The 24,380-nt window shown below is 45.8% G+C and overlaps 1 protein-coding gene and 1 long non-coding RNA gene across 5 annotated transcripts in view; one reads left to right on the top strand and one right to left on the bottom strand.

The window, feature by feature from the left end:
* The window catches only part of LOC138516274 (uncharacterized), a 158,877-nt gene extending 143,395 nt beyond the window's left edge, over positions 1-15,482 (bottom strand). Inside the window, exon 1 of the long non-coding RNA XR_011282261.1 lies at positions 15,131-15,482. This is a non-coding gene — a long non-coding RNA (uncharacterized lncRNA). The remainder of the gene's footprint in view (positions 1-15,130) is intronic.
* The window catches only part of SH3D19 (SH3 domain containing 19), a 1,396,196-nt gene that overhangs the window by 1,168,256 nt on the left and 203,560 nt on the right, over positions 1-24,380 (top strand). The gene's annotated exons all lie outside the window — the stretch shown is intronic.

Below are 24,380 nucleotides of genomic sequence, written 5' to 3'. Positions count from 1 at the left end.
TTTACAATTGGTTAAATGCAATGCAATAGCATCTTCATGATCCCCAGAAACACCTTATAGAAAAAGACAGCATACCACATAATGGAAGATTGGCCAAAGCACAGTGTCTAATGGTGCTAATTATTTTGTCTGCAAAATTATCAAATTATGAATTTAATTAAGGTCTGTGGGCATTTTGTTTGGGTTCTTGCACCTGCTACTCAAAGCATTACTAGATAAGGACTTGTGGCCCATCTTCATGATACACTCAAACTGCATGACCATACACTAGGCACTGGTATGAAAATATGCACTTTGCTTTAAAAACTTATGATCTCCTGAACAGTAAATGTTTGATGGGCCTTGCAGCACATCAAATTATGTTACCTTTGGAAGAACATGCTAAATCACCATCAGCATTTCCAAAACTTTAACCCAGACACTTCACGCTTAATTATACTAAACGGTGTATTTACTACATTCATTGATGATTGAACACCTGGACCCTCGTTTTGTTAGTGATATATATTCAATGAAAAAGGTTCCATGTGTTAATATCCCCGCAAAAATATCGCCATATACTCTTACGTCCCGTCCCCTTTCCTCCATACTGCAGGGGCGTCCCTTCCAAGGGACGGGAGACCGAACCTTTTTCACCAGTAAAAACCTTCTCCCCTGCGCGGAAGGGACTGCTCAGGCACTCATACCAGCACGAGTACCGAGGCTATATCAGCTACCTGCTGACAGGCCGAGGGGTCAGTAGATCCTCCTGGTGACAGTGCTGAGGGACTGGAAGGTTCTTTTACCAGGTCCTCACCTGAGAGGCCACGACCTAGTACTGGCAACATGTCCCGACGGGTGCCTATACGCAGTTCTAGTGGCAGATCCGCCAACGGCGAATCGCCTACCAGGCCTCAGTCTGAGGAACAGGGTAGGCCCCATGATCCACACTCGAGTCCTGGACGGGGCGTGCCCAGTGAGCCGAGCAACACGGCGCAGGCATGTGGAAGGCAGCTTGACAAAATGGTCACCGTGCCAGACATTCCTGACCTCCGTCCGATACCGCATCAAGGCAGGGAGTAGGTGGAGGAACGTGTGTCAAGGTGGGACTGGTGTCAACCAAGTATGTGGCCTACAGCATACCCTTCATTTGCGCAGGGCAGGTTTCCGCTGCGTCCATATGGGCAGGGCATGCAACGGCTCCAACAGCCGCCCGCTACCCTATCAATATCGCCTACCACTCCGGCCTATGAGGACAGGTTTTTTTAAAGGTTCATCTGGCTCATAAAATCTTTGCAGATGGGGGTCATCCTCGGGGACGTGCTCCCGCCAATAGCTCCGGCGCCGCAGACCCCAGTTCAGGCACCCCTGGCCCCTGTGCAGCCTCAGCTGCCCACTCCGGCCCACCAACTGATTGTGCAGGCGGTTCCGTACCAGTCTCTGCTGCAGCCTCCGTCTCTGGTCTCCACACCCCAGCCTTTGGCTCCCAGCACCCCTCCACCGGTGCCGGACCAACTGGACCCTGAGGTGGACACGGATGAGGAGGAGGACCCTGACACACTGTCGTCAGCCAAGGTCTTCCACGAACGTCTTGCAAGCTGGCAGAGTATTTGGGCCTTCCTGAACCCGAGGCTGAGCAACCAGCAGAGGGGGTCCTTGCCAAAGTTCTCATGCTGCGTCCAACAGCAAGAACAGGGATCCCGATGCAGAAGGACGTAGTCGCCTTGGCCAAAAAGAGCTGGCTCAAGTCCCACTCGGTCCAGCCTGTCAGTCAATGCCTGGACGCCAAGTACAGGCAGATGGAGGGGGATACACTCACTATACTCCAAGCCGCAGTCGTCCTCTTCCTCCGCAGCGGTGCTAGGCAAGGAGGAGAAGATCTTGGAGACGTACGGGACAAAGCTGTATTCCAACGCGTCCCTGCATCTTCGTCAAGCCAACGCGGATGCCATGCTGGCAGCCGTTAACCAGAGGCTTTGGCAGGAAATTGCGGATTTCCTCTTAGAGCATTCAGCGCAGAGCCAATCGCGTTTCAAGGCGGGTCTGGCAGAGGCCAAGATGGTGGCACAAGTCCACCGTGGGACACATTGACACCCTTGGCCGGGCCATCTGCATTGCCACGGACATGAGAAGAACACCCTGGCTTTGTGCTATTGAATTCAACCCGGATGTCCAGGAACGCATCTTAGACCTTCCGTTCGAAGGGGCAGACCTCTTCCACTCCACCATGGACTAGGAGCTGGACAAAAAGAAAAACAGCTCACAAACGGCCAAGTCTTTATCCATCCTTACAAAGACCACGCCCAGAGCGTACACCCAGTCACAGCAGCGCTCGGACAAGGGGCGTGCATACGGAGGGTTCCGCGGCTTCCAAGAGCGGAGGTCCAGGCAGCCTGACTGTCGCTGACCCAACATCGGCGCAAGCAACAAAAAGGGGGGGGTAAGGTATTTTTCCAGTCCCCCTGCTCCGCAACAGCCTCGTAGGGAAAGAAGGCATGACACGCCCCTTCGGGTCCACATGTCTCCAGTGGGGGGCAGGCTTGCTCTCCATGCTCATTTTTGGTGCCAGAATTTCGCGGACCCCATGGATCCTCTCCGTAGTATCCACAGGCTACCGCCTCCCTATCCCAGCCTCCCCTCCCACAGGTTGGGACAGCAACTCTTTTGGCGAAGATCCGATCGCTCGTCGAGAGCCAGGCAGTGGAGGAAGTCCCGGCCTTCCAGCGAGGCTTGGGCTTTTACTCCAGGATTTTTGCCATTCAGAAAAAGAACCAGGCGGGCCTGAGAGTTGTGCTGGTCCTTTCCACCCACAAACTTCTCTCTACCTCTACAAAAATAAAAAATGGTTAGGCCAGCTTTGATAGCGGAAACATTGTGCAAGGGTGACTGGATGTGCTCCCTGGATCTGAAGGACACGTATTTACACGTCCCGATCTGGCAGCCTCATTGTTCTTTTCTACGATTAAGGATCATGGGCTACCATTTCCAATACAAGGCGTTTCCTTTCGGCCTCAACTCAGCCCCCAGGGTCTTTACGAGGGTGATGAACACAGTGGCAGCCCTCCTCAGGTCGCAGGGCCACCACATCTACCCGTACCTCGACAACTGGCTCGTCAGGGTGACCGCTCCGTAAACGGTGCACCACACTTCCCACGCTCTTATGAACACACTGTACGAGCTGGGTTTTTCACTCAACCTCAAGAAGTCACAGCTGCAGCCTACGCAGACACTATCCTTCTTGGGCCTCATTTGGGACACGTGCTCCGAGAAAGTTTTTCCCTCTGAGGACAACATCGCGGACATCAAGAGGGCAAGGCGCACTTCCTCAGCAGAGACGTAACCTTGACCTGGTGGTACCAACACCTACTGGGTCTCATGGCAGCAGTCCTTTTGGCCGTCCCCCACACTCAGGATGAGGAGGATACAGCTGCACTTTGCAGCATCTTGGAACCAGGAGCAAGGCTTCCAGTCCACATTCCTCCATAACTTCACCCGGACCTCACATGGCACATGGTGGTCCAGGGACTACAACCTGCAGACAGGCAAGCGTTTCCTGCAACCTACCCCACAGGTCACCATCACCACATACTCCTCTCTCGAGGGTTGGGGGACCACCCTGGACAACCACTGCATCCATGGCACCTGGACCCGACAGGAGTACCACAACAATTTTCTGGAACTGAAGACCATATGGTTGGCGCTCAAAGCCTTCCTGCCGGTAATCGAGGGCAAGGTCGTTATCATTCAGACAGACAACTCGACCAGCATGTTCTATGTCAACAAGCAGGATCCCCTCCACTGTGCAGACTGGCTTTTTGCATGTGGGAATGGGCCCTGGAGAACATCATCTACCTCACGGCCGTCCACCTGCCGGGGGAATCCAACCTGGAGGCAGACAGGCTCAGCAGACTGGGAGCAGACAACTACGAGTGGCAGTTGAATGACCTAGTACTGCGGTAGATCTTCAGCAAATGGGGTCACCCCCAGGTGGACCTCTTTGCCTCCTGGTACAACAGGAAATGCCAACAGTTGGCCTCCAGGCAGGGACACGGCCCGGGATCCCTGGCCGATGCATTCCAGATTCGGTGGGACGGAAGGACAGCATACGCCCACACCTCTGATTCACAGGGTGATATGCAAGATCAAGTAGTCTTGCCACCTCAGCATCATTCTAATAGCCCCATGGTGGCCAGCCAGGCCATGGTTCTCGGAGCTGTTCAGCCTCTCGGAGAGGCTGCCCATTTGCCTTCCACTGGGCCCAGCACATCTTCTGGCACAGCAGGGGGGCATGGTCATCCACCCCGCTCCACCGAAACTAGCCCTCACAGTCTGGTTCCTGAGCAGGGCACGCTAGGTCACCTCAGCCTTTCCCAGGCTAATCTAGAGATCATACAGGGGGCCAGGAGCAAAGCTACGAGGGCCCAGTATAAGAGCAAGTGGACCAGGTTTTGCCACTGGACCTACTATAAGGCTATCAACCCCCTTGCATGTACCTTGAATGACGTGCTCTCCTTCTCGGCTCACCTCGCCCATTCAGGCGTGCAGGTGGACACTTGCCGCACTTACTTGGCAGCCATTGGAGCCTACAGAAATTCTGAGGAGGAGGTATTTTCCTCTTCCAACCTGATTGTCAAGACACATTTGACGGGACTTGCCAGGCTCTACCCGCCCATCAAGAGGCCACACCCCGTGTGGGGCCTTAACATAGTTCTGGGTGCCCTGGCGCACAAACCATTTGAACCAATGGTGTCCACGGACATCAGGCTGGTCACCATTAAGACGGCCTAGCTAGTTGGTCTTTCTTTGACTCGCAGAGTCAGCGAAATCCAGGCGCTAGTCGCCACAGAGCCCTATACTACGTTTCACAAGGATAAAGTAGTCTGAAGGACGCACCCAGCATTCCTGCCTAAGGTGCCTTCCGCGTTCCATCTGAACGAAGAAATAGTCCTGCCTATGTTTTTTACTGAGCCCAAAGACGAGGCACAGACATCAGGCGTGCCCTGAAATTCTACTTGCACAGGACCAAAGGGTTTCTGCAAGTTGGATGCACTTTCTGTTGCCTTCGGCGGATTAAGACCGAGGTATCAGGCCTCCATAACCTGTTGGATGGTCTCAGCCATCAAGGAAGCTTATGAGGGACAGCATAAGCCACTGCCGACCGACATGCACACCCACGCGGTCAAAGCCAAGGCAACGGCCATCGCATTCCAGGGGCATGTCCCCTGGCAAGTCATAAGCAGGGCGGCCACATGGGCCACTCCTTCGGCTTTCTGCAAGTACTACTGTTTGGATGCCCTCTCTAGATCAGACGCGGCTTTCTGACAGGCGGTTCTTAGAAACGTGTTTGCTTAAGGAGGGTCTCCTCTCCACCCTGGGGCTACATTCAGTTGTAATCGCCCATGCAGTATGGAGGAAAGAGGATGGGACGCAAGAGTAATTATAAGTTACTCACCGTAGTGACTAACGTACTTAGTCCTTAGTCCCCTTTCCTTCATACGTCCCACCATCCTCCCTCCTAATAAAACTGGTGTCATTATGCAATGTTAATCTATTGTCGACGCATGTATGGGGACTGGGGAGTGGCGGCGGAGTAAGAGTGGCGTGTGGCGCGGAGTAAGGGCAGCGCATGCTCCCAGGGCTGCACCCATGCGCGCCTCTAAATTTAAAGGGGAGGAAGGTTTTTTCCTGGTGAAAAATGTTCCGTCTGCCATTCCTTGGAAGGGACACCCCTGCAGTATGGAGGAAAGAGGACTAAGAGTTTGTTAGTCCCTACGGTGAGTAACTTATAATTTTTTGCGGTGATATTAAGCCATGGAACCTGCGGGGCACACCCCCGCAATCCCCATCATTTTTTTAATGGAGCGGGGGACACCCCCGCAATCCTTGGTCTCGAAACCCCATAAATTATCCCCGCTAATAATATTGCCTATGGCCTTGCCCCATGACCATATATAATGCGATATTATTGGTGCAGATAATATTACCTGATAACATGAATACACATTTGTTAATAATCAGTTAAAGTAAAAACTTAACGCTAGAAAACCCATGAAATTCAGCCCATTGGCAGACTCTGGACTGGCTTAACTCAGCACGTTCCCGTTGATCTCCCCTATAATACTGTATCCCCTATAATGTCATTGTGAATTCCTTCTCTTCTATTAAATATGTCCTCTTGGCCGTGCCCACTGTATATTTTAGAACACTAACATACTACTAGCGGGCATGCATACCGGCTGTGCCCACTGTATTTTTTTAAATTACTACCTAGTCACTAGCCCTGGCCTTCGGTCATGGCCAGTGGACCATTCTCTGTTTTGGAACACTACCAGACACCTAGCCATGGCCTCCGACTGTGCCCAATGTATATTTTTTTAAAGGTGTATTTTATTGGCATTTTCATCCCTCCCCGTGCCCACTTCCCTTTCTCCCTCCCAATTCCCCAGCAGATATAAACCAAAACTTATGAAAACGTTTCCCCTCCCCAACCCATTAACCACCTTGGGCCGGCTCCAGTCCTGAGCATCTGTGGGCATAAGTTCTTACAGCAGTCAATGTGACCAAGCCCCTGGCCCAGCACCTGTCCCCCCACCCCACTCCTCACCTCCCTCTGGCCCCCCTTCCCCAAACCATAACAACCATGACCCCTGTGGATAGCCAACAAAATCTTCCCTTTTTCATAGATGACCAATCACACCAATCCCAACAACCGCAGTCTCCACGGGCACCTGGCGGCTTGTGAGTCTGTTTAAAGATACTTCAGGACTATGTTCCAGTCTATCAGAAAACTCTGGTGGTCCCCCTGAATCGAGTAGGGCACCCACTCCAGAGCAACAAAATTCCAAACTTTACCAACCCATTCATGCTGTGTGTGGGCATCTTTCTGCTTCCATTTGTGCGCCACCAACAGCATGGCCGCCACCATCAAAATCCCATATGCCTTTCTTTGCATTGAGGATAGGTTCCCCAATGCCCCGCCCATCCCCAGCATAGCTTCCCCCAACATTTTCTGGGATCTGATAGCCAAAGATCGTGTTCACTGCTGTGCGGACCATATCCCAGAAAGGTTGTATAACTGAGTGTTCCCACCAGATATATTTCCATGATCCCAGCTCCCCACATCCTCTCCAGCATAGCGCAGATATGGCTGGGTAATATCTGTGCAATTTTCCAGGGGTGAGATGCCATTGAACCGTTATTTTAACCCACATCTCCTGATTCTGCATGGCACGCTTAGGTTTGGGTATATCTGCCTACAGCTGAATCCACTGCTCCTCCTCTACCGGGTACCCCACTGCGGATTCCTATTGAGCCATGTAAGTCCATCCTGGGTTCTGCAGCCCCTCAGCAATGATCCTATACTATTTATTTCACCTACCAAGTGTGTCGGTAGTGACATACTTCTCAAAGGGAGTAAGTTCCCTGGTGGCCACAGCCTTGACCGGTGGATTGGAAAGCCAATGCCTGAGTTGCAAATATCGGCACCGCTCCCCCCTCACCCAGCCCAAATTCCTATTTGCATTGGTCAATGGATTTGATTTCCCGGTCATCGAACATGTCCCGCAATTTGACACCCAGCCACTTCCCACCTGGTGAAAAAACCCTTTTCCTCCCCCGGCGTAAACTGGGGATTCCTAAACAAGGATGTCATCACGGAGGGCAAGGTGTTCAGGGCTAACCCCAGGACCAAGGCATCCCATGAGTCTCTTCATTAGGGCCGTTATCTGGCTTAAAAACATATTTTTAGGTCTATTCCCCCCCCCTAGGTTGCCATATTACTTCCTCCAGTTGTGCTCCCACCACCACCTTGTCCATCTGGCACCAGATTTCCGTGCGGTTGCCCGTGAACCACTCCCTAACCACTTTGAGCCGCGAGTTAGTAAAGGTGGATGTTTGGCACCTCAAACCCTCCCTTGCTTTTGGGGGGCATTAATAGTTGTATGGCTACCCTAGGTCTCTTCTGGTTTCAGATAAATGGCACCACTTGTTTTTGAAGGGTTCTAAAGAAACTCTGGGGAACTGCCAATGGTAGGGCCATGACGTAGTATAGAATCTTAGCAAGATCATCATTTTAAGAACGTTGATCCACCCCAGCCATGATATCGACCTGGGTCTCCACTCAGCCAACAGCTGTTGCACTTTCTCCATCAGGGGTGGGTAATTAGCCCGCTGTAGGGAATCCAACAAGCCAGGGATTGGGACCCCAGGTACTGCAATTCCTGAACCTTGGCCAGGGGATTAAACAAGTTCAGCAATTCTGACTTGTGAGCCTTAATGTTTAGCCCTGCGACTGCCCCAAAGAGCATAAATTCCCTCACGATCCATGGGAGCATTGTGTCCGGCTCAGTAAACGGAAGGAGTGTGTCATTAGCAAAGTCCATAACTTTGTGCTCTTCGCCCCTGAAGATGATCCCCCTGATATTCAGAGTTGCTCCAATTTTCACCAAAAGCAGCTCCAAGTGGATCGCATATAAAAGCGGGCACCCCTATTTAGTACCTCTTGAAACCTGTATCTGCCGCGAGAGGTATCCGTTAATCGGCAGATGCAGGGAAGGAGTTTGGTAATTAGCTCTGATCATTGAGGGAAATGTAGACCCAAACCCCATAACCTCCCTTGTATGGAAGAGGAATGGCCATTCGACCTGGTCGAATTCCTTATCGGCATCTAACGCTGGCATCAATGCTGTTGTCCTGGATTTGTTGACTTTTTTCTATCAGTTGGCACAACCTCTGAATATTGTCAACGGGTCTGCCGTTGCCTAATAAATCCTGACTAGTCAGAATCGATCAATTTGGGGAGAAGTCTATCCAGGCACAAAGCCAACACCTTAGTGTAAATGTTTGCATTAAGGTTAATAAGGGCTATAGGGCGATATGAGCCGCATAATGTAACATCCTTACCCGGTTTAGGGAGTAATACCACCTTGGCTTCTTCCGTTAAGGGGGTGAAAAGCCCAGCTCTACTAAAGGAATTAAACAGGAATAGGCGCGGAATCAAAGCCTCCCAGAAGATCTTATAAAAGATCACCAGAAAGCCATACAGTCCCGGCCTTTCCCAGCGGCATTGTCACAAAGGCTCCCCTTACTTCCGATGGGGTAATGTCTTCATCAAGGTCCGCCCTTTCTTGGGTTGTGACCTTTGGTAGGGGGTATTGGGAAAGATACTCTTTGAGCTCCCACGTCGGGGGAGTCAGATGAGTACAAAGAGGTATAGTATTACGTAAATGCAGATATGTCGGGTAGAGAGATGTTATCCACTCCTGTCCCTGTCTCTATTTTTAGGATTGTTCTCAATGAGTTCTAACCTGTCTCATTAGGGAGGGGGTCCACCTTGTTCACTTTGACGTAATACCTCTGCTGGAGGTAGAGTAATGAGAGTCTGCACACCAGTTTTGCAAAACATCCAATTGACCCCTTATTAGCCTATATTCCTTCCTCAGTGCACGCGTTATCTGCCATCTTGGCCATTACTTGTTTAAGTTTAGTTTCCAGTTCCTCTTGCAAGAGGCTTAATTGTCTGTTCATCTGACATTTCTTTGCAATAAGCTTCCCCCTCATGGCCTTAAATGCATCCCACAAAACATGGTCTTGTACTCCCTCAGTCATGTTAAGTGTTAAGAATGCCTCTATCTTGCCCTTTAGGTCCGCACATAGGACCCTATCCTTGAGAAGATGGCTAGGAAACTTCAATCGTCACAAGCTGGGATTGCTCCTCCCCAAATGTATAGTTGTGGGCGCATGGTCTGATAGTGCAATCGCCCCTAGCTCCACCCCTGTTACCTGCTCCAGGAGCGTACTAGAGATCCAAGCATAATCTATCCTTGAAGAAGATCCGTGGATGGAGTAAAATGTGTAACCCTTCCTGCCTGCCCCCCTTAACGCCCTCAGTTCCCTAAAGCAATCTACCAGAGCCAATTGGGCCACGCGCTCTTTCAATTTAGCGGAAGGTGTCCCCTGGTTATGAAACACCCTAGTGCTCCTGTCCCCACTGTATTTTTTAAATTGCTACCTAGTCAGTACCTGGTCAAAATGTAAATGTCGGACCACTTTCTTGTCCTTAATCCATCTAAAACTGAAGTCCTCTTTTTAACAGCTAATACTATTCCTCTGTCTGTTTCTTCTCCCTTTGTCCTGTTTTCCCCTTCTCATCTGCCTTTTTCTCCTACTGCCCACAACCTAGGCTTTCATCTTGACACTAATCTCTTTCGCACATCACATTTCGATCGCATCTTGTTCCTGTTGTTTATATCTTGTTAAGGATACCAATCGGGCGTCACACACTGGACCAGGACACCTGGTCTGACCCTGTGATGTGGCACTCAATAGGAATGATTTTTCCTTAATTTCAATGAATTGAAATTGAGCTGATACCTGACCCGTTTCACACCCCCTTTTACAAATACGCTGGGTCACAATGGAAAATGAATCAGGCCGGTTGGTAAAAATACAATATTTATTTATTTTTAGAATTCACAAAAATCACATATATTTTAATAATGGGCAGCAATCACCAATGGGGTGATAATTACAACAAAGACTACTGAACTACACTTGGTTAACCTTCTACATGAACATATCCAAAGCACAATTGAATAGGAGCACTTTTTTGAATTAGGTTAGATAGCATCCCAGTTAAGGTTTCCCCCTGCAATATTCCCTCAACCCACATATGATTAATCAAATTCTGAGTGGATGGAGAAAAGCAGCAGGTTGTCAGGCATAAGAGGCAGAAAACATAATATAAATCCAACCTTCGCTTAGCTTAGCTTAGCCAGCAGGGAAAAACCTGTTCTGGAGTTTGTCAAATTCAACCAATGCAGTTTAATTCCTTTTATTTTATTTTCTTTTGTCCTGGATCAAAACAAACATGTTGGATAAAACATCCCCTATTTGTTTCCCAGCAACAAACCCCTTTACATTGCTAGGCACAGACAAGTTTTTGTTCAACATGGTACTTTTAAAATGGGCATTTTTTTCTGGTTTCAAAAGCCAATTTTTCCATGTGTAAAGCCAGCAAATTCGGTTTGTCTATTCCATCTGCACTTCCACATTGTTTTGTAGCCAAAGTTAGCTTCTTGTACACAACAGTCTGTACAAGGCCCAGGTCTCTTGCGATTGACATGTGCGCAGAGAGCTAGAATTTCTTTTAAAGCAGTGATTTTTGACATTTTGTAGCAAGTCAAGCGTTTCTCTGTGTAACTGAAGTAAAGCTTTTGTTGATTTTCCCAGATTTGGCTGACAGAGCCTGACATTCGGGGATCATGCTTTCTTCAACTGAAGCACAATGTGGATATGGATGGGCATGTCAAGGCCTTATTAATAAAAGTAGTTTGATCAAAAACAGATGAAAATAGCGTCAGAGCAGCATCCTTTTCAATGTGAAATATTCCCTTTTTCAATGGGAACTTTGGGCTTGCAGCAAAGCAGCGCTGCATTTTCACTCCCCTTATTTGTACATGTAAGCAACACACTGGCAGGCTTTTTCAGTGTGCCCCCTAGTTCCATCCTGCCCAATATGTGCATAGCAAGATGGTGCAGCCATCTTTTTGTAGTTGCTAAATGCAGTTTTGGTTTGAGGCAGTGATGCTCAAAGGAGCCAGTGCAGCCATTTTGCTGTTTCTGCCAAAGCGCAGGTTGGTTATAGAGAAGAATTCTGTTGAAGGGGTCAATGTAGCCCACAATCTTTTCAATATCCGGAAAGTAAGACCTCTACTTACTCCCTTTCAGTGCCACTAAGCTTCTATTCTCTTCTTTAATCTTTTCTCTGTAATTCTATAATTCTGTACTCCTCCTTGGTCTTCCTGCCTTTCGTCTAACTCCTCTTAAATCGGTCTTTTATTCCTCTTTCCGTCTCCTATATTCCTTACCTATTCACGACTCCATCTCTCCCTCTTTGACCTCTCTTCGATAGCTACAGTTCTACTCGCAACTTAAATTCAACTTTCTATGCATAGTATTCAAATCCCTTTATGGACTTGTTCCTATTTATCATACCTCTTTTTTCATGTCATCTTTCTGTTAACTGTACCTCGCCCTCCATGTGCTTCTTTTTGCTTCTGTTCTTTTTCTTTATTGGCTCATCTTTACTGGAATGCTCTTCCTCTCCCTCTGTGATCTGGTCACTCTTATCCTATCTTCCACGCCACCCTAAACACATTCCTACTTCAATCTTAATTGTATTTTAAGTCTCATTGTAAGTTATATTTTTATTGTACTCCCCTGTTCATTTCAATTGTACTGTAAATTGGTTTTGTACAGCACCTTGGTGTAAGGCGCTATATAAATAACAAATAAATATGAGAAGAATACGAAAAAAGTATCTATGGCGTCCTGGCCAGTGGGCCACAGTCCATTTTAGAACACTACCAGACCCCTCACCATAGCCTTCGTCCATGGCCTCCGGCTGTGACCACTGTATTATTTAAATCACTATTTGGTCACTAGCCCTGCCTTCGGTCATGGCAAGTGGGCCACTGACCATTTTAGAACACTACCAGACACCTAGCAATGACCTTCGGCCATGGCAAGTTGGCATGGCCTCTGGCTGTGTCCACTGTAATTTTTAAATCACTACCTGGTGACTATCCCTGGATTTAGGTCATGGCCAGTGGGCCACCGTCCCTTTTAGAACACTACCAGACCCTTCACCATGGCCACAAGACTGACTCACCAGCTCTTCGTGCTGCAGTTGAGAGATACTTGCGATGGGCGGGCTCCCCTTCAGTGGCAATGTTCCTCTGGGTCTCCACATCGGCTCCTCCAGCCTTTGCAGCCAAGACAGGCATTGCTCTTCAGGACTGTGTCTCTACACATGATGGCCCCCTCTACTTCTTCTTGACCAAGCTTTTCTCCGAACACTGCCAGCTGCTTTCTATCGTGCTTCTCTCCCCACAGTCTGTTGTGGGATTTCTTCTATCACCGGCCACGCTTCACGCTCTGTGCACTGCAACCTGCCTTCTCTCTCCATTCACATTCTCGTTGCTGTCCTTGTCTCATCAGCTGTAGATGGTTTGGACATTTAAACATCCTGCACAGCTGATCGGCTTGTTGACAACTAGACCGCACATTGTTTTCAATGTCACATTTCTTACACATTAACTTCTTACTCCTCTTCTTCGTCACAGTACTTGAGGATTTCTGGGACTTTGAATCCAAAGAGGTTTTAATGGATTTGGCAACACAATTAGCACCCGGGCGGGTGGCTGACAACCTCCCAGCCAATCAAGGAGGGCCAAGGTGGCTCCCAGACATTCAGGGATCTCGGAATATGTGCTCTACTGCATGGTAAATCCTGCATTCTGAGGACCCCATTTCCAAGACTGGGCAGCAGTGAGCCCACCCATGGACCCTTTACTCACCCCGCCCCCAATTTAAACCTCCCACTCCCTCTCCAACACCAACCACTGACACACTTACCTGAAGCTGCCTGGTCCCTCGCAGGCACCAGGAACACTTTGTGTTTTTGTGCTTCTCCACCACGGCAATGGCTGCCATAGAAAGGGAGAAGGTACCATGGTGGCCATCCTGGTTTGTAGGTTTTTTTTGTTTTGTTACCATACCAGGAAACCATGCCAGAATACTAATAGCAATGAAAACCTCCAGGAAGAGTGCTTGACCGTTTCTGATGATGCCCAGAGCTCACGTGAAACTCTACTGAGGCTTACCTGACCCAGTACTGCCCTGCCTTCTGTATTTATTGCTTTAGTGAGCACACTTGAAGGTGTCACACAATGTCAGAGGAATCAGAAGATACAACAGGGAAATAACCACTATGCCCACATCATCCCCAGGTGTTCTGCAGCTTGGTTTCCATTAAATAGAATGATTTCATCTTTGTATATGCTTGCATGGATGCAAATGGAGCCTTGGCAAATGATTAAATGCTCAGTTCATTGGGCAGAATTTCCCTTCGCTCACCGCAGGATGTTGTATGTACAAAGTAAAAAGGTGCATGGTAGGTGTGCATTCATGTTAAGAGCTCTTTCACAGGTGGGACCCTCTGCTAGAAAGGAAAGCACTCGGTGTCCCTGCAGATCAAACACAAACACAAATAAAGCCAAATTCTTAGCTCAACCTCAGGCAGGATGCTTTAACTGGACATCTGTTGAAAGGCCTAGTAACACATGTATGTGCAGGTTTGCAATGTTATGGCTAGTGCCAGAAGACTTGCATGTGTGAAGCAATGACTACAAGCATGTGACTGTGATGGAAGCTATTATGGGCTCTGTGCAAGTCTGAAAGTAGTACAGCCATAGATTACTTTGCAGAGATCTCAAGTTGTGGCTTTTAGGTTTGCATCACTTTGGATTTTGGTGCTTGTAATCCTGCATTAATAATGCATACAGGCATATAAAATGGCATACAATACACACGCTAGGGCATATAGGACATAATTTGAGAGCTCTCTTTCAACATATTCCTAAGAATCAGGAGTGTGAATTTCGTACTGACGTTTGATGTTTTTTTTCTAGACTACATTTTGTGTGGCAAAAGAAAAAAAACATGCATATGACCAAATTCTGGCAAGGTTAACTTTCATCTTTACGCAGTCAATAAAATAAGTACCATTTATCTGTGTGAATCTACTGTTACTCATTGTGATGTAGTGATGTTCACTCCTTTGTATGTGACCAGTCTTCATAAAAAGGAATGTTTGAGTAATTCACACTGCCATTTCTCTGGGCTTAAAGCCCTCCACATACCAAGAGAAAAAATTGAATCACAACGTAACCACCTTTCTTGTTAGGCGACTTAGTTAAGGTCTATAGTGTATGCTTCCTAGACATATATATATATATATATATATATATGGTTTATAGTGATATTGAAAAAATTATAGCGAAAACAAAAAATGTCGAATGAGAATATATCGAAATTACATACATACAATGGGCAAAGTCATTTATTCGAAAAAAAAGTCAAAATAAAATTCGAAAAAAAGTCAAAATAAAATATAAATGTCAAATGTCCAAATGGATAACGTTGTTATGGGAGGGCCCCCCCCCACCCACAGAACCGTCTCACCCTCCACGATAAATGGGTGTATATTTCACATTATGAATGACGAAAAACAGTAAAACAGTTTGAACAAGAAGAAAGACACAACTACTTAGACTCAATTGCATATGATTTAAAATGTTAAAATGCTCACAGATTGAAGAATCCACAATCCTCCATGGAACATCCAATGTAACCAACAATGCCAATCCAACGTGCCCAACGATTCCAATCAGTCCAAACTAAAATCCAACCAAAATGAAAAACAAAATCCATATTCCAATCCATGCTCAAAAAATGAAATCCAGTAAAGAAAAATCAAAATCCATATCCCAATCCAGAGAAACAAAAAAGTCAGAATCCATGCTCGAAAAGTAAAATCCAGCCAAGAAAAAAAACTAAATCCATATCCCAACCCACGGACGAAAAGTAAAATCCAGTGAAAAAAAAAGTAAAATCCTTGCTCAAAGTAAAATCCAGCCAAGAAAAAACAAACGAAAGCACGTAAGAAATGGACTTTAAAAATGGCGCTTACGTCGACGTAATGCTAATGTACAGTTACGTCAAGAACTTAAGCAATAACAATAATACATACATTGCAATTTGTTATACAATGCCACCATCTAGTGGTGAAAATAAATATAAGTTAATCCAAGTTACAACTCACAAATACTAATGTTATTATTTAATAAAATATTTATTTAACCAAAGTTACAATTCAATAAAGTATTTAATGAACCACTGTTCATTTTTAATATAATATAATTATAATATACCAGTTTTACTGTTTAATAAAATGTATGCTATACTACAACACTTACCTTGTATGTAGAATTATTTCGAAAATATTTGATTTATTGTTTATTCGACATTATTACATTCGAAAATATAACTGGATGGAGATATATATATATATATATATATATATATAATTATATGGTTTGCTTTTTTGTCACTTCAAATCTTTAGTCACATCACTCACACCACTATGCTGCATGCCCCTGTCAAATTATGACCCCAAGGAAGTGCCATTATCACAGAGGTTACTTTGTTGTGTTTCTTGAAAGTGTCCTTGTCAAACTCTGAGATTTCTTTTGGCTCCTTTCACTTTGTGTTCTGGTACAATAGAAGTTAGCTTTTGGTTACATTGTCTCTGAACTATTAGGTAAATGTATACAATAGCTTATAATTGAGCATTGGCTTGGTCTGCGGGAGCGTGCAAAAAACAAACGTACTGATAAATGAATATATTTCCTTTTGTTGCATGGACACCTGACCTAGGCTCAAGTATATACTGTGCAGGCCCACCTTGTCCAGAAATCCTGGATTCATCACTGATTGTGCTAGTCTATCCTCTCGGAAAGATGAACAACTCTACAATGCAGGCAATCGTATGAATCATGCTATTGGGCAAATTACTGCAATTCCATGTTAAAATGCAAGCAGACTTTACATTTTGAAGTTGAAGGCAGAAACTGTGAACATAAGACCAGCGAAAACTGCCTTTCTTGCAGAAAAACCTTCCATGGCTGTTCTAGTCAGAATTGTAGCTAAGGATCAGTCATTGCAAACAAAGCTCCATGCTTAAGACCGGGAAAGTGACAGGCATGTCACTGTTGTCACTACAACTAATCCAAAAAGATCTTTCCTAGCCCTCACCATACAGATGTTTTCTGCATTTTCCAACAGACTCGATCGTACCTCGACAGTACCAACAAAGGTCCCCTGTGTTTTCTGCCAGGGACTCTGCTGAACTTAACTGCAACTCCTGCCTCCCAAATTGTATCGCTTTAGTTTTGCACCAATAGAATATGGATATTCAGAGTCCTTCATCATACTAAACAGTTCCCTGTGGTTGGATTTTCCTATGGTGCATTCACCCACCACACCACACACTCTGTTATAGCCAGTTTAAGCTCTATCTTCTCTATCTATATTGTTTTTTGTATTGCGCCATTCGCCCGTAGGCCTCAAGGCGCTCACAATGGACATAAACAGACATATAACATAAAGATGGAAGGCAGTCAGTGGGGGGAAAATACAATAGGTTCAGCCAACTAGATAGGCTAGCTAAGCCATCCCTTCGTCAAACAAGGCGATAGAAGTACAGCTCTTGAGATCAAGGGGAAAGAGGTTCCTGGTGGAAGGTGCCCATATATTAAAATTGGCACTGCCAATTCTTCTAAGGAAAACTCGTAGCTGGAACAGCAGCTGATTGCGATTAGACTGAAGGGTCCTTCTCACAGATGCTCCTCTAATCCTGTTGGCAAGATAGTGAGGTGCATTGCCTGATAGGCATTTGAACACCAGAACTGCGCCTTTGAATTTAATGTGCTTCTCCACAGGGATCTTCGAGCGGCGACTCAGCCCATAGACTGCCCTGGCTGCTCCATTTTGAATTACTTTAAGCTTTTTTATATTTGTCTTAGATGTACCCATCAAGTGGCTGTTGCCGGAATCCAATTTTGTATTTATGATTGCAGTTGCAATCATAGCTCTGTTCATTTCAGACAGGTACAGATTAATTTGCCAAAGTAGATTTGCATAGAAGGCACATGTTAATTTCAAATATGAAATATGCCTCCTGAAGTATAGCTGAGAGTCAAAAAATACTCCTAGGGTTTTTACATGTTCAGACACTGTAATATCATTACCATTTATCTTAAAACGAGCATACTGTTCATTCAACTTTTTCAGTCTTCGTTGGGTGTCTACAATCAGCAGCTCGGTTTTTCCTCATTAAGAGCTAGAGAATTTACCACCATCCAGCTTCGTATGGCTTCAAACACTTAATTAACTCTAAGAGCACCATCCCTGTATACGCCAGATAGCTCAAAACCTATCTGGGTGTCGTCAGCGTAATTAGTAAATTGGACACCCAGAGTTATGAGCATGTCGCATAGGGGTTTCGAGAAAACATTGAAAAGTAATGGAGATGGACACGAGCCCTGTGGCACTTTACATATCAAGGATGAATTTTTCGAGAAGGCGGTTCCTTTTACCAGTGTGACCATTCTAGGTCCTAGAAAAGATTTAAACCAATTTGCAGCGTGCGGGGTACATTTCCGTACCTCGACTAATCTGTTCACCAGTAACGTTTGGTCAATCAAATCAAAGGCTGAGGAGAGATCCAGTAATGGGAGTAACACTGCATTACCTTTCTCAATGATATTGGCAATATTAGATTGTAAGTCCAAAAGCATGGTCTCGTTCCGTGATAAACTCGGAAACCAAACTGTTCAGAGGCCCGAATGTCATTGCTCTCTATGAAGTTCTGGTATTGTAGATAGGCGATCTTATCAATCAATTTTAATATAAATGGCACATTAGTGATCAGCCTATAATTTCCTGGGACACTGGGGTCCAGTTTTTCCTTTTTTAGCAGGGGTGTTATCCAGGCCTCTTTTATATTCTCGGGAACATATGCCTCACTAAAAGAGTGGTTCACAAACTGAGTAACCCAGGGGGAAAGTGTTTCCGCAAACTCCTTTAATAAGACGGTCGGGAAAATATCCCCTTTACATGAGGTGGGTTTCATACTTTGAATAACTTCAAAAAGATCTTTCTCAAACACATCTTTAAATGAGAAGGAGATGGAGAGTGTTCACCTGGTCTCTCAAGCAGACAAGCTCATTTGCCTGTTTCTTGTCCGCCACAAGTCACAGTTGCGAGATGGCAATTATAGAGTCTGTTGGCTGATCGTGTCAGGAAGCTGGGGATCCAAAATTAGAGCAATCGTCCCATATTGCTGGCTGACTCACTGATGTAAACTGCAGCGGCCTGCCACGTCTAAGCCCCGGTCGCCCACGGAGCGAACGGGTGCACACTTCGTACAGACGTGGCCTGCGCACCAGGAGACCATGGACAGCCGGTAACACAGCAAGACTGGTGCCGCAGAATTGTCATCCTACTTTACTCCGGACCTAGATTCCCAACGCGGACAGCAGAGACCCGAATATCAGGTGGACCCAGAAAAGGATGTGGAAGGGGTAAAGCGCAGCACTCCCCTGGACAGTGCTTCATACCTATAGACTATATTAAACTGCATACTGAGGCGGCGTGGCGTCATGCTGGTTCCACTACCTTCGTCTGCAATGCCTCGGACCCGCTAACTGCGTATATATGACCAAATCTGATGATGTAGGGTAATTTCTCAATCGTAGGCACCAGGTGATCCGGCCACTCACCATGAAAAAGAGGTTCTATTATGTACTATTCACAGGGCCTGCATGATTTATGTCAGATCTTCAGTCACACTATTCAGGACCAGACCCACAGCTGAATAAGCACCTCCACTTACTGTGCTATGCCATGCTCTGTAGCATGCTCTTCTACAGATTCCGATACAGATGTTAGACGCCCTCACCTCCACTACTACAGTTATATTCCACTCCTCGAGAGGACTTGGAAAATGGATATCCCATTGCCACTGCAAGCCATATTTACCGAAATGAAAATGATCGGACAGTGCTCTCAAACTTACAATGCTGTCCATGATATTATGAAGGAACTGAAAGATGTAAATAGTAGTCTTAATGCTCAACCTGCGTGGCTACCTACTGTGAGCAATGCATCAGTAGAAGATAATCATGAATCCGTAGCGACCGACCTGCATGGTATGATCAGAGAAGTCTAGCATTTGCGAGCCAAGATGGAGGATATACCTTTTGTTGGCCAAATTGAATATGCAAGATCACAGAAAGTACACCATAGAAAGAGCTTACAGAGCGCCTAAACCTGCCACAGCGGAACACCCACGTATTATCACAATGCGCCTCTTGAACGTTCAACATAAGTTGGCGATTCTCAATGCATATCTGATGGCCCTGGATATACAGGTGGATGACTCTTAAATAGAGATCTTTCAGAATTTCTCTGTCAAGTTCTCCTTACGCAGAAAGGGCTTCAACCCACTTTTTGAGGCACTGAAGAGCACTGAGTACAGGCATCTTAAATGATATTGATAGACAGTGGCACACTTATGAGACCCCAGAAGTGGCCGGATGATTTTTACAACTTCAAGATATTGTCTCCTGACAATATTCCGGTAATACCAGAAGGACCATGATTGAACCCACAGGCGCCACAACCTCAGAGAAACTGCAAGGATAGAGAAAGGTGGAAAAAAATCTGCAGAATGCCTCGCGGTCCGGAACAACATCGGGACTCACGCTTAAAATGAAGACATAACGTTCTGCACAAAATGTCGCTGATTCAAGGATGGGGAAATAACCAAATTATTGGACTCATATAGACCTTGAGACTGGATCCAACCACACTCGGCTTGAACTATATGAGGCAGCGCTTGACGGAATATCTGCGACTCTCATGAATGCATAAAATGGCTCAAACTAAGTATCTCATGTTTAACAGCCCCTGCAGGAAAGGCATTGAAATCTGCTTCTGACATATTAGCCAAAAATTGTTGCAATAGGTCACACATGCTACTGACTACTGCTTACAGCCTCTGGCTACTTGTGCAACGATATCCTTCGTTGATAGCTCATCACTTCTGGTGCATATACCCCCTCATGTCGATTAAAAAGTATTACTGTGTTATTGTTCTTTCTGGGGTCCCTATCTGGGCTCCCGGTATGCAAAGGGCTGCAGTGTGGATCTGTGGAACCACCGTTCACATCCGACGAATGGGCTGCCAAAGATTCTTATTGGGGCCCAGTTCTAAGGCCCCAATGTTTGTATTCTTGTTTTGGGTTTCATAATAGGGGTAGATCTCAAGTGTATGTTCTCTACGCAAATACTGATACAAACTCTCTATCGGGTGTAAAATGGTAAATTATGCCAACTGAAATGATATGCTATTCTAGACTTTATGGAACCCTTTGTTTTATGATCAACTAGCAGTTGGACCATGCTTTGCACGGTAATCCCTACATTAGAGCTTTGAGATTGCGCAACATTATTGGTGTCCTGATCTACAGCCGAGACAGCAGCGACCTCAACATGAGTGCTGTAAGTGCAGGGTTGAAGCGTGTAAGCCTTTGTACTGTTGAGATGGCATACATTCATCCACTCACGTGGGAAATTAAGTTCCTGTAATTATCATGAGCGATCTGCCACAATGTGACAGACAACGTCATTGCGGACACTATTGAAGAGACATGCACCGTTTCCTGTCATCCGCATTACTACAAAAGCACTGTTTTGTGTCGCCCGCATGACTTCAGAAGTGAGTGCTGCTAGTGTCAGCTAGAATGCTGGTAATGTGGACAGTTTAGGAACAATGAACTACTGAAGTTTACATAGAAATATCGGCAAAACTATGGCGAGGAGAGATATATGGCCAGGGTAAGCATTGCAGACCGCTTAACAAAACAGAATCATTTATATTTAACACTTTTTACAGGGTCCACACCATGGAACTGACCGACATGCCAAATTTCAGGTGTGTAGCATGTTGGGAAGTATGCTGAGCGTTTTGAACAGACGCACACATTTTCCTATACATATAGACACTTGAATGCGGGCGAATCCATGAAGCTCTGCCGGGGTTGGGTTGGTGCGGCCGCGGCGGCCCATTCACCGTGCCATGGGAAACTGGGGGGGTTTCCATACTAATCCACAAACCGGTCTCCATCACTGTTCTTACCACAATATCTGTCAATATGTTCTTATTTATGGAATATTATACCAACAACACATTACACTACTCAATATCTACACACCAACAACTGACTCCCTGTTTTTTTTGTTTTTTACGCATACTAGCGTACAGCGCACAATTTATGGGTTACCTGCCAATTATAGGTGGCAGCCTTAACGTAACCCTAAACCAGACTTGGACCGACAGAGGGATACATCGTCATTTTATAGCAACCCAAAAAAAAGTATGACTCTTCACACACTGATGGACGAACTCCGTCTGGTTGATGTATGGTGTCATAAAAATGAGGAAAAGAGGGACTATTCCTTTTATTCCAAAAGACATCTTAGCTACTCCAGACTCGACTATTGGCTCCTCACCACTAATACAGTATATATGGTAAACAATTGTACTATACTTCCCATGACACTGTCGGACCTCACACCGGTACTCTTGCGTATCACGCTCCCTGATGCACCGAAATGAGCGCCGCCATGAAGGCTCAACCTGGTAACGCTTAAACATTGTGATATCATTGAACACCTAAAACAGGATACTGTGAGCCTCCTGCAGACTAACCTATTGGTGGACTATACTGCCTATAGACGCTGGGATGCATATAAACCTTTCTTATGAGGGCAGTGCATCTCAAGGTGGGCGTATAATTTGAAAACATGGACTACATGCGAGGCTCAGTTGACCTCTGACATTCAGGTAACTGAACAGATACATAAACGCACACATGACCATACAACGCATAGTCGTTTAGTCAAACTTCGCTCCGAACTACACACCTACCCTACGTACCCAAAAATCTTTTTTGAGCTGGTCCCAAACCTTTTACTCCATTGTTCGGGAATTCTATGAACGTCTGAGCCGGGGTGTGTTGAGGGGGGCTGCTGCGGGGTGTGTTGAGGGTGGGTGTGTTGAGGGGGGCTGAGGTTATTCGGTCATGTTCTTATTGCATTGCAATGCAATAAACTGCCTGTGTCTTTGCTACTCTCTAAAACAAATATTACGCTAGCCAGGTTTCTCTGATATCGCACAGCAAGTACTTGCATCATACACTCAAACATACAGATACTTACATCACACTCTTTTTTTCCTCCAGTGCATCCAATGGACGCCCTAAAATTACTGACAAAGGTTGAGCAGCTTTTAGACCTGCATGCGAACAAACATGTCACATCAAGCTTACCTCCAGGCATTTCAGCTGGAAAGGAAGATCAGGACTTAATAGCTCTGCAAGTTATGCACTTGCTGGAGAGATCAGTTTGCAACCAGAAGTCACAGGTTAGATCACTGGCAGGCCCGAACCAGCCCTTCATCCTTCTGAGATGGATATACTGCACACCATTGAGTTGCACAACAAACACGATTATTACGTTGCTTAGGATTGGGAGGAATCCAACATGAAGTACTATTTTAAAAAATAATTCTTTTTTTTTTGTTTGGTTGCAAATCTTTACAAATCACAATTCATACAAAACACTAAAGGAAATGAAAAGAGAGAAAGAAGAAAAAGAGAAAAGGAGATAAAATAAGCAAAGCACAAAGAAAATTAGATTTCCCTAATTCAATTTACATCGAAACAAAAGAATTCCAAAACCTGTACACTATTAAATCACCACTTCATGCCAAAAAATGGCTTTTAGTTTAACTGTGTATCTCCACTTCAAAAGTTATTGACACCGAATGCAAACAGGCAAAATAATCTAAAATTGTCCTAGCACTTCGTGCAAAAATATTTGTTAAAGGCCTCATTACTTAGCAGTCATCTCAATTTCTCTTGTGGTGTTGCTGTTCCTTCTCGGTCATTACAAAGGTTCTTTCCCATCTCCCAGAAGGGTCAGGAGCTTTAGCTGCTTAGGGTTTGTTTTGGTGTAGACCCTGGATGTTTCATCGTGTTGAAGTTGACTCTGCTGTGTAAATTGCCGACCGCCATCAATGAGACTATTCTCCTTGTGCCACTCCATGCCAAGTGCATGATAGCTGATTGAGGAATGGAATTTCCAGTTCCTAGAAGAGGAGGGAGATGAGACATATAAACCTGGACAGAAGGATTTTGTTTGGATCCCTCCATTCCTTGATATCCTTATGTGAGGGAAGCCTTTGCCAGGCTTGCTGCTGGGACTATCTGACCTTGGAACCAGTGAGAGGACTTGCTGCCTCCAAATCTTGCGTGCAGGATAATAGCTTTGAAAGAGTACGATTTCTGCAACTCTATTTCCACTAATATATTTGAGGAAGACAAACTTTGATGCCCCTATTTGGTCATGAAATTCTCTGCCATAGCCTCTCTCACAATCTTTGCTTTGCAAGTCCGGAACTGTGCGCTCTGCAAGCAGAACATAATATTAATTTGAAGTAGTAATCCTTTTCACACTATGTGTACATATATAATATGCAACTGAGAGCTTCTTGTGGTGGTAAAACACAGTAGGGAAACAAGCAGACTGTCATCAATGCAATACCTGAGGATCTCTTATCCCCATGCACAAGGACGGCTGTGCAGAGTGGGCACACAGGGTGAATATTGGTACCTATCCTCAGGCCAAAGTAGTAGTGGTCCCTAAGACTTCCTATCGTCAAGTCTCATCAGTTGAGAGGCTCGGGTCCTAGCAAGAATTCTAGCAGAAAGACTCCTAAGAGTGATTTCCAGCTTGATCCACCTATATGAAGATAACCAGGTAGGCAGTGTCGAATTGGGGATTCTAGAAGACTTGGCGGGTCTCAGATGAGGAGACGTCAGTGCTTCGACGATGAGTGAAACTCTGAGGCAGTCGCGCATCGAGGTTGGAAA

This window comes from Ambystoma mexicanum, chromosome 6q (assembly GCF_040938575.1).
Source record: "Ambystoma mexicanum isolate Mex_15411 chromosome 6q, UKY_AmexF1_1, whole genome shotgun sequence".
Taxonomy (NCBI): domain Eukaryota; kingdom Metazoa; phylum Chordata; class Amphibia; order Caudata; family Ambystomatidae; genus Ambystoma; species Ambystoma mexicanum.
Note: the sequence above shows the minus strand (reverse complement) of the source record. Positions and strands in the feature narration are given on the sequence as shown.